Here is an 8,617-nt window from a genome sequence, read left to right as displayed (position 1 = left end):
AGATAAGTGTCACGTGTCTCAGACCAGGGACGAACCACCTGCAGGGAACCTTCACTCCTTGTCCTCCTTCGGGACCAGGGCTTTGACGCCCTTGAAAACTCCAAAGACTCCTCCATAGTCCGATCTAATCCCGGTACAACCTCCCGGCGCATCCCCTCCGCAAGCTTCGGGGAATTAGCCACCGAGCAGTTCTCCTCCTCGTCATTAACATCCTCCTCCTCCTCCAGCTCAGTCTCATCCTCCCAAGACTCTTCCGAGGGTGAGGGTTATCTCCCTTCCTTCTTCAAGAATTCCTTTCCTCTTTTCCGGAATTTCTTCTCCTCTCTCCTCTTTTCCTCCATCCTCAGCCACCTCCTCTTCTTATTTCTCTTAACTCTGGCAAGTCTTGTAACGAGGAGTTTTACCCCCGTTACCATCGTGTGACGGCGCCCACCGATCGTCACACGATCGCGAGAAATCCTCGCTAAGCACCCGGCAACACCTATGCCGCGGCAACCCGCCAGACCACCGGGAAAGGCCGAATTCTCCGAAACGGTCGGGGAAGATCGGTCCCCCCCAGAAAGGGGTAATTCGCGGAAATCGCATGCGCGACTTTCCGGGAAATCGGGGGAACTAATCCCCCGATTATCGGCCACCGATCGTCGAGAGGAATTTAGGGTATAAAACCCGCTCTCGACGAGAGATCGAGGCAGACCGTGAGAGACAGTCAGTCAGTCAGATCAGCTACCAAGGAGAGCTCCAGCGAGAATCGTGAAGAGAAGTCGACGAGAAGGCAAGGCATTCGCCGGTGAGTAAAGCTTCCACACCGTACCGAACCACCGGGAACTTTTACAAGACCCGGCAGCCGAGCCTCGTCGGCCGATCAGGCATCGCGATTTTACCGTACTTGTCCGTCTGTGTCGGCAGCAGTTAGCCACCGACACGGAATCATTTCTAAGTCTCTGTTCGCGAATTTACCGTATTCGTCCGTCTGTGTCGGCAGCAGTTAGCCACCGGCATAGAATAATTCTAAGTACCTGTTCTCGAATTCTAAGTGTTCGTCCGTCGACGTTAGGCAGCAGTTAGCCGCCGCGCCGACATAGATTAAGTATCTGTTTCCGAACGAACGGCAGCAGTTAGCCACCGTTCCGCGATTTCCAAGTGTTCGTCCGTCGACGTTAGGCAGCAGTTAGCCGCCGCGCCGACATAGATTAAGTATCTGTTTCCGAACGAACGGCAGCAGTTAGCCACCGTTCCGCGATTTCCAAGTGTTCGTCCGTCGACGTTAGGCAGCAATTAGCCGCCGCGCCGAATTAGACTAAGTATCTGTTTCCGAACGAACGGCAGCAGTTAGCCACCGTTCCGCGATTTCTAAGTGTTCGTCCGTCGACGTTAGGCAGCAGTTAGCCGCCGCGCCGACATAGACTAAGTTTCTGTTTCCGAACGAACGACAGCAGTTAGCCACCGTTCCGCGATTTCTAAGTGTTCGTCCGTCGACGTTAGGCAGCAGTTAGCCGCCGCGCCGACATAGACCAAGTATCTGTTTCCGAACGAACGGCAGCAGTTAGCCACCGTTCCGCGATTTCTAAGTGTTCGTCCGTCGACGTTAGGCAGCCGTTAGCCGCCGCGCCGACATAGACTAAGTTTCTGTTTCCGAACGAACGGCAGCAGTTAGCCACCGTCTCGCGAATATAAGTGCTCGTCCGTCTACGTCGGCAGCAATTAGCCACCGACGTAGAATAGTCTCTAAGTTCCTGTGCGCGAATATAAGTGTTCGTCCGTCTGTGTCGGCAGCAGTTAGCCACCGACACAGAATATTTCTAAGCATCGGTTCGCGGAATTATCAGTGCTTGTCCGACTTTGTGTCCGTGATAAGCTGCCGGAATAAACCACCTCTCGCTTATCCGAAAGAACAGCTGGCGTAAAGCGCCCTCAACAGGACTCGTGGCCGAGGACGTCGGACTGCCAAGAGGCCGCGGAACATCCCCTCTGACCCCGCGGATAGGGGACCATCCTTGCGGCTAAGCGGGGAGTCACGGGCACCGAGGAACGGGCATCGCCGACGCCACACCGAGCCAGCGAGCCCGCCTACATACATTTATATATATATAGAACCAAATATCTTTTTAAATAAACGGGGCGCCTCGCGGGGCGCACCACACTTGCTAACACACCAAAACGCCGGATACACATTTCTTGCGAGAAGCAACCTTGCACCTCCCTCCTTCACCCGAGTAACGCACCGACGCGGCGGCGAGCGAGGCGTCGCGGAAGCGGCGAGCCGGGCGCGACGGTGGGGCGACCGATCGCACCGAACCCCGCGGGCGTTACCGTTACAGTCTCTTCCTCGCCAACTTGTCCCAAGAGAAGTAGGATCCCTCTTGAGATGCGCTATCGAAATGATCGGTGTGGTCTGCTCGAATACCCGGATAGGCAACCTCCGAGTCCGAAAAATCCCCGATCGCATTTATCACCTGCAGCGGAGTTATGTCGTGGAGACACGCCATACTCTCCACTGCAGGCAACCACCTCGTCAACAGCAGATTCCTCTGCCCCACCAACATATGTCGGTTCTCCAACTGAAGCCTCCTCACCATTTCCGGGTCCGGCAGCCAACGATCTATACTGGCGTCGACCTCTACCACACTTTCCGTTAAGGCGGTATCCATTTTGGGAGCCCGCCTTGAACTCTTCCTCCAGCCTGCTGCATGTTGACGACGCGGGGGAGTCTGGGACAATAACTCCACCAACGCGCCGTTTTCTGGTTCCGAATCCCAGAACTGTTGTCCTACTGTATTTCCACATACAGTCCATACTGCGTCATGATTACGAGACCGACAATCTCGGGTTTAATTTCGGGGTTTCCCTTCCCCTAGGTCGGCTGCCACCCAGGCTAACGAGCTCGACCTGTCCGCGCTGTGGGGGCCATTGGGCCAAGACCTTCCGGCTCCGTTATACCCCCGGGAGGCAGCTGCTCATCCCGGGGGAGGACGCTCTTGGTTGGATCCCTCGGTGTTGACCAATCCGGCAAGGTAAGACCTGCCAGGAGCCGAAGCTCCCGCCGGCATAGCTTTACACTTCATTGGGACCCGTAAGCCACTCCACCACGGCACGGATAACGGCCACTTCAGGTTCTCGGGATAGGGCATCAGCTACCTGGTTACTGGATCCGCGTCGGTAGCGGATCTCGAAGTCGTATTGTTGGAGTTCGAACTTCCAACGTCCGAGTCGGCCGGTCGGTGATTCAATTTTCTGCAGCCACTTCAGCGACTGGTGGTCGGTGAGGACGGTGAATGTGTACCCTTCGAGGTATTCGCGCATCTTGCGGATGCCCCAGACCACGGCCAGGCACTCTAGTTCGGTGGCGCTATAATTCCTTTCGGCATTGTTCAGGGTTCGACTGGCGTAGGCGACGACCTTTTCTCCCTCTTCAATCTCCTGGGTCAGTACGGCTCCCAGGCCGGACTGGCTGGCGTCGGTTTGGAGAGTGAATCGTTGCGCAAAATCTGGACAGGTCAGCACTGGTGCGGTAATGAGAGCGTCTTTTAGTCGTTGGAAGGCGTCGGCCTCCTCGTCGTGCCACCTCCATCGTTCTTTCTTTTTGGTCAGCCGCGTGAGTGGTGCTGCGAACCGGGAGAAATTCGGTACGAATCGGCGGTACCACGATGCTAGGCCTAGGAATTGTCGCACTTTCTTCACGTTGGTGGGTGTGGGCCATGCGGCAATAGCGCTGGTCTTCCCAGGGTCGGTGTGGATGCCTTCTTTGTTGATCAGATGACCGAGGTATTTTATCTGGGCGCAGCAAAACTGGCATTTGTCGATGTTGAGTCGCAGCCGGGCCCCCCGAAGGCGACGAAACACTTCGCGTAAATGAGTGAGATGCTCCTGGAAGGTGTTACTCAGCACGATGATGTCATCGAGGTACACCAACACGTTCGGTTCGAGGTCCGGGCCGAGGACAGTGTTGACCAATCGCTGGAAGGTGGCGGGGGCAGAGTGTAGTCCGAATGGCAATACCCTGAACTGCATGAGTCCGCGCCCGGGCACCGTAAAAGCTGTGATTCCCTTGCTGTTCGGAGTGAGCGGTACTTGCCAGTACCCGTTCTTTAAGTCTAATGTGGATAGGTATTTGGCCCCTCGCAGTTTATTCAGGGTAGCTGTGATTTGTGGCAACGGGTATGCATCCCTTTCGGTAACTTCGTTGACTTTCCGAAAGTCAATGCAAAATCGATAACCGCCGTCCTTCTTTCTCACGAGTACCACAGGGGAGCTCCAGGCACTGCTGGACGGTTCAATCACCCCGTCCTCCTCCATCTGTTGTACTTCCTCGTCAATGATGCGTTGCATCGCCGGATTCCGGGGTCGGTATCGCTGCTTGATCGGCGCGATCCCCCGGCGTAACCGAATTTCGTGCTGGATAGCGGAGGTAGGTCCGGAGACGGTGTTGAGTTTTTCTAGTTCCGACCGCAGAAAAATTTGTAGCTGCTCGTCGTCTGTTGTGGCGACTGGTTGTTTGAACGCCTACTCCAACTGTACGGGTATGGTCGGCGGTAGGGAGGGGCGGGGGTTGTAGAGTTAGTCCGAGGCGTGACCACAAATCCATGCCGATAATAATTGGCGTGGTCAATTTCTCCATGATCGTAAAACGGTGATGGAACTGTTGCGTTCCTACCCAAAATATTAGATGGGTGGACCCGCAGGTGGCAACCCGGGTGCCGTTGGCTAAGGTTACCCATGAGCTGGGTCCGAGGGGTTGATCCTCGGGCCTCAAACTTTCGGCGCTTACCAGGGAGGTTTCTGCTCCAGAGTCAATTAGTGCCCTAAAAGGGCGATTTTGGTAGCGCACGGTTATACTGGGGCGCGGCGTGTATGTTATGCGTGAGACCGGGGAGTGTCCGCTCCGTCCTCGGTCACGCCCGCGTTTCCCGGTGGCGGATGGCACTGTTTTGTGAGCACCCCCTCTTTTCCGCATCGCGAGCAGAACTTAATGGCGGGTTGATCGCATTCCTGTCGCTGGTGTCTGGGCTGTTTGCACCGCCAGCAACATGCCTCGCGATCGTATGCCATAGTGGCTACGGTGGGTCCGCTTAACCGTGGGGGTTTCCCCTGGACGCGTTGCTGTCGGGTCAGTTCCTCGTATTTGCGGGCTAACCGGCCGAGGTCCTTGACATTCCGTGCCTCATAGGCTCCGAGGAACATTTTATAGCCCGGGTCTAGATTATCGTATAGACGGCCCAGCGTATTATTTATTTCGTCGTCGTCGCCACTGCGTCGGATCAAGGTGAGTAGTGCATTTTCATATTCTCGATATGATTCGTGGGGCCGTTGTCGACGCTCGACGATTTGGCGTCGCATTTCCTCGCGGTATCGAGGCGGTAAATAATGCTCGCGGAAAGCAGCGCAGAAATCGTCCCAGTTGTGCCAGCCAGGACGGTGGTTCCGATACCAGAGTAGCGGTTCTCCCCGCAGCATCTCTGGAATTCCCCAAAACAGCTGTCTGGTAGTAAGCCCATAGCAGACGCGGAGCTCATCAATCCGTTCTAAAAAGTTAAGCGGGTCCTTCCCTGTAAACTTGCAATCCCACTTATGGATTTCATGGATTGCCTCGGCGTCGGTGGGGGCTTTGTTCGCAGGATCCCATCCTGGTATTTGTTCGTCCTCCGTGCTGGCGGCACTGGGTATATGGAGGGGGCTAAGCACCCGTCGGTCGGTAGGTCGGGTGAGAAATAATCCGGGGTTCTCGGTCACGAAACGGCGAAGGCGTCGTCGGAGGTCATCGATAGTGCCGCTCGTGTCCAGTCCATACTGACCGAGTCGGTGACCAATTTCCGCCTTATTGAGCTCTTGTATCCAGGCTCTTGGGGCGGTACTCATCTTGATTCTCGTTGGTTCCCTTGTCTCCACTTATCGTGCAACACACACCTTCCCTTTAGCTGCCGGATCCTGGCAGGATCGCCATGTAACGGTCGCGCCTCCAGGCTCGGTTGTTTCGGGTTGATCCGGCCCTGTGGCTTGGATCGCGGTTTGCGAGCCGACCACAGGAAAGATTTTCAGGTGAAGGTGTGTGTGTGGTGTGTGTATGTGTCAATAAGCGAAGACAAAATAAGTATAACACAATAAGTCTTTATTTGCCCGTCACGACCGCGTGCCGTGACGCGACGTCCCAATGTTTGGGTGTTAGATGATTGCGTGAATCGTTTCCGCGGACGCTACGAGCCCCGCGGGGTCACCGTGGTAGGTGAGCGATTTGCTTGGAGCTTATTTCGGTAATTATTTCAGACGGCGCTTGATCCGCAATGAGGGTCGAGCCACCGATTAGTGACCGCGCGGTGTGTGTTCCGTTGTGGTTTAAAGCGCTAGCTTGGGTGATTCGGCACACGACTTGACGACGGGTCGAAAAAACGGTGTAAGAACGCGTCGCGACACGTCGCGCTCGCTTTTGTCCTCGGCCGCAGCGTTGATCGCCCCGGGGGTCGAGGGGTGCGGGCGATGGGAGTATTCCTTGTGTGCTGGACCGACGCGTCAACTCCCAGCTGATCAGCTCTTGCCTTCCTGGTGTCCTATTTGATGAAATTACGAAAGAGATATCGTGAGATCGTTCCGGTGAACACACCGGAGCGACGCCAAACTCGCCGTCCGATCCTTTATATCGCAAAGACGGCACGAAATATCGCAAAGACGGCACGAAATATCGCAAAGACGGCACGAAATATCGCAAAGACGGCACAAAATAAGATCGTTCCGGTGAACACACCGGAGCGACGGCAAACTCGCCGTCCGATCCTTTATATCGCAAAGACGGCACGAGATATCGCAAAGACGGCACAAAATAAGATCGTTCCGGTGAACACACCGGAGCGACGGCAAACTCGCCGTCCGATCCTTTATATCGCAAAGACGGCACGAAATATCGCAAAGACGGCACAAAATAAGATCGTTCCGGTGAACACACTGGAGCGACGGCGAACTCGCCGTCCGATCCTTATATCGCGAAGACGGCACGAAAGAAGATCGTTCCGGTGAACACACCGGAGCGACGGCAAACTCGCCGTCCGATCTTTATAGCGCAAAGAACAGGTATTATTAATCACCGTCGTAGACGGCCTGGTAACTCACTTACGAATTTCGGCAGAAGCTTCTCGGTTGATCCTCTCTCGGAAAGAACTAGTCGTGGAGACGGAACTCTGGAGACTTCCCTCTCGTTAAAATCTGCCGGGGTTATATACCCGAGATTTTGGGGCTTCGGTTTTCTTCGCCCTTAATCGGAGTTAATTCCGCTTTTTAATCGGAATTAATCGTGATTATGCGGCGTTTGCCGAATAACTTCGGCGGGGCCGCTAGCTCGGTTCGGCGGCCGATCGTGCCCGAGCGTCGTTGCCGGGTAGTCGGGCATATTCGGCCGAGCGCGACGTTTCGGCGCGGTGTCAGCGCGGGTCGGGGGGTGTGCGCTCAGCTGACTGTCGCGTGCTGCTAGGCGGCAGTCAGCGTAACGGCACAAAAATCTTTGTGTCGTTACATATCAACACAACAAATGTAATAAACACATTTCTCACGTGCACGATACGTATAACCCGATAACATATAACACGAAGGTACAAATAAAAAAACTATACACTAAGAAATTAAATGACAATAGCTTAGAAAGTAAAATTCAGGTTTTATGTCTATTTGATGAATTTATTATTCTGATATACAACGGGTTTAAATGCATATTTTTAAGGAGATTATGAAGGTAGTATCTTCAAAAAATAGAATTCTAATTCAATGTATTATTTATTTTATAAAATGCAGAATTCATTCATACAAGTAAATCTGTATGTATTATTTAACAGTTCGTACATTATTCCTCATATTATTGTTAGAATGATGTTACAGGCTGATATTTAAATTGCATACGGCTTGCATTGTGTTGCTAGTACTATGGAATGGCCAATTAATTAATTTAATTTTTACCTGGAACGTGTCCAGTAGAGTAGGGTAATAAATATTCTATTGGGAGTACAAATTAGTTCGGTCCGTTTTTTGTGTTAAAAAATGTATTCATTTCAAAATAAAATGAATGAACAGATCAATTAAAGTATTTTCCATCGCTGGTTACTACTTTCTCCCATTTCTCAGGCAATTTTCGAATTCCATCTCGAAAAAATGACTCGTCTTTTGAGACGATCCAAGTTTGAAGCCAATTTTCGATTTCTGCGAAAGAAATGAACCGGAGACCTGCCAAATCGTGCTGCATCCTTCGGAACAACCGAATCAGAAGGAGCAATGTCCGAAGTATACGGTGGGTGTGGTAAAACATCCCATTTGAGCGTTTCCAAATATTTTTTTATGACTTTTGCGACATGAGGCCGAGCGTTATAAAGAAGAATAACTTTATCATGTCTTTGCTCGTATTCCGGCCGTTTTTCTCGCAATGCACGGCTCAAATGAATCAATTGTAGCTGATACCGATCGCCCGTAATGGGATCTCTAAGTTTCAGCAGCTCATAGTAAACAACACCCTTTTGGTCCCACCAGATACAGAGCATGATCTTCGAACCATGTATGTTCGGCTTTGGTGTTGATGTTGAGGTAGATGGCAACAATTGACTGGGCTTGGCGTAGTATTTATTCTTCTTGGGGTTGTCGTAGAATATCC

At 52.8% G+C, this 8,617-nt stretch overlaps 1 long non-coding RNA gene across 1 annotated transcript; it reads right to left on the bottom strand.

Moving 5' to 3' along the window:
• Positions 1-5,874: 5,874 nt before the first annotated feature.
• LOC112589153 (uncharacterized) lies at positions 5,875-7,489 on the bottom strand. The gene is made up of 2 exons (XR_003113323.1): positions 7,100-7,489; positions 5,875-6,539 (listed from the first exon to the last, which is right to left on the bottom strand). It is a non-coding gene; the product is annotated as an uncharacterized LOC112589153 (long non-coding RNA).
• Between the last annotated feature and the right edge of the window lie 1,128 nt (positions 7,490-8,617).

The sequence above is a fragment of the Harpegnathos saltator genome, unplaced genomic scaffold (assembly GCF_003227715.2).
Source record: "Harpegnathos saltator strain DR-91 unplaced genomic scaffold, Hsal_v8.6 scaffold41, whole genome shotgun sequence".
NCBI classification, from domain to species: domain Eukaryota; kingdom Metazoa; phylum Arthropoda; class Insecta; order Hymenoptera; family Formicidae; genus Harpegnathos; species Harpegnathos saltator.
This window is presented reverse-complemented; position numbering and strand designations above follow the sequence as displayed.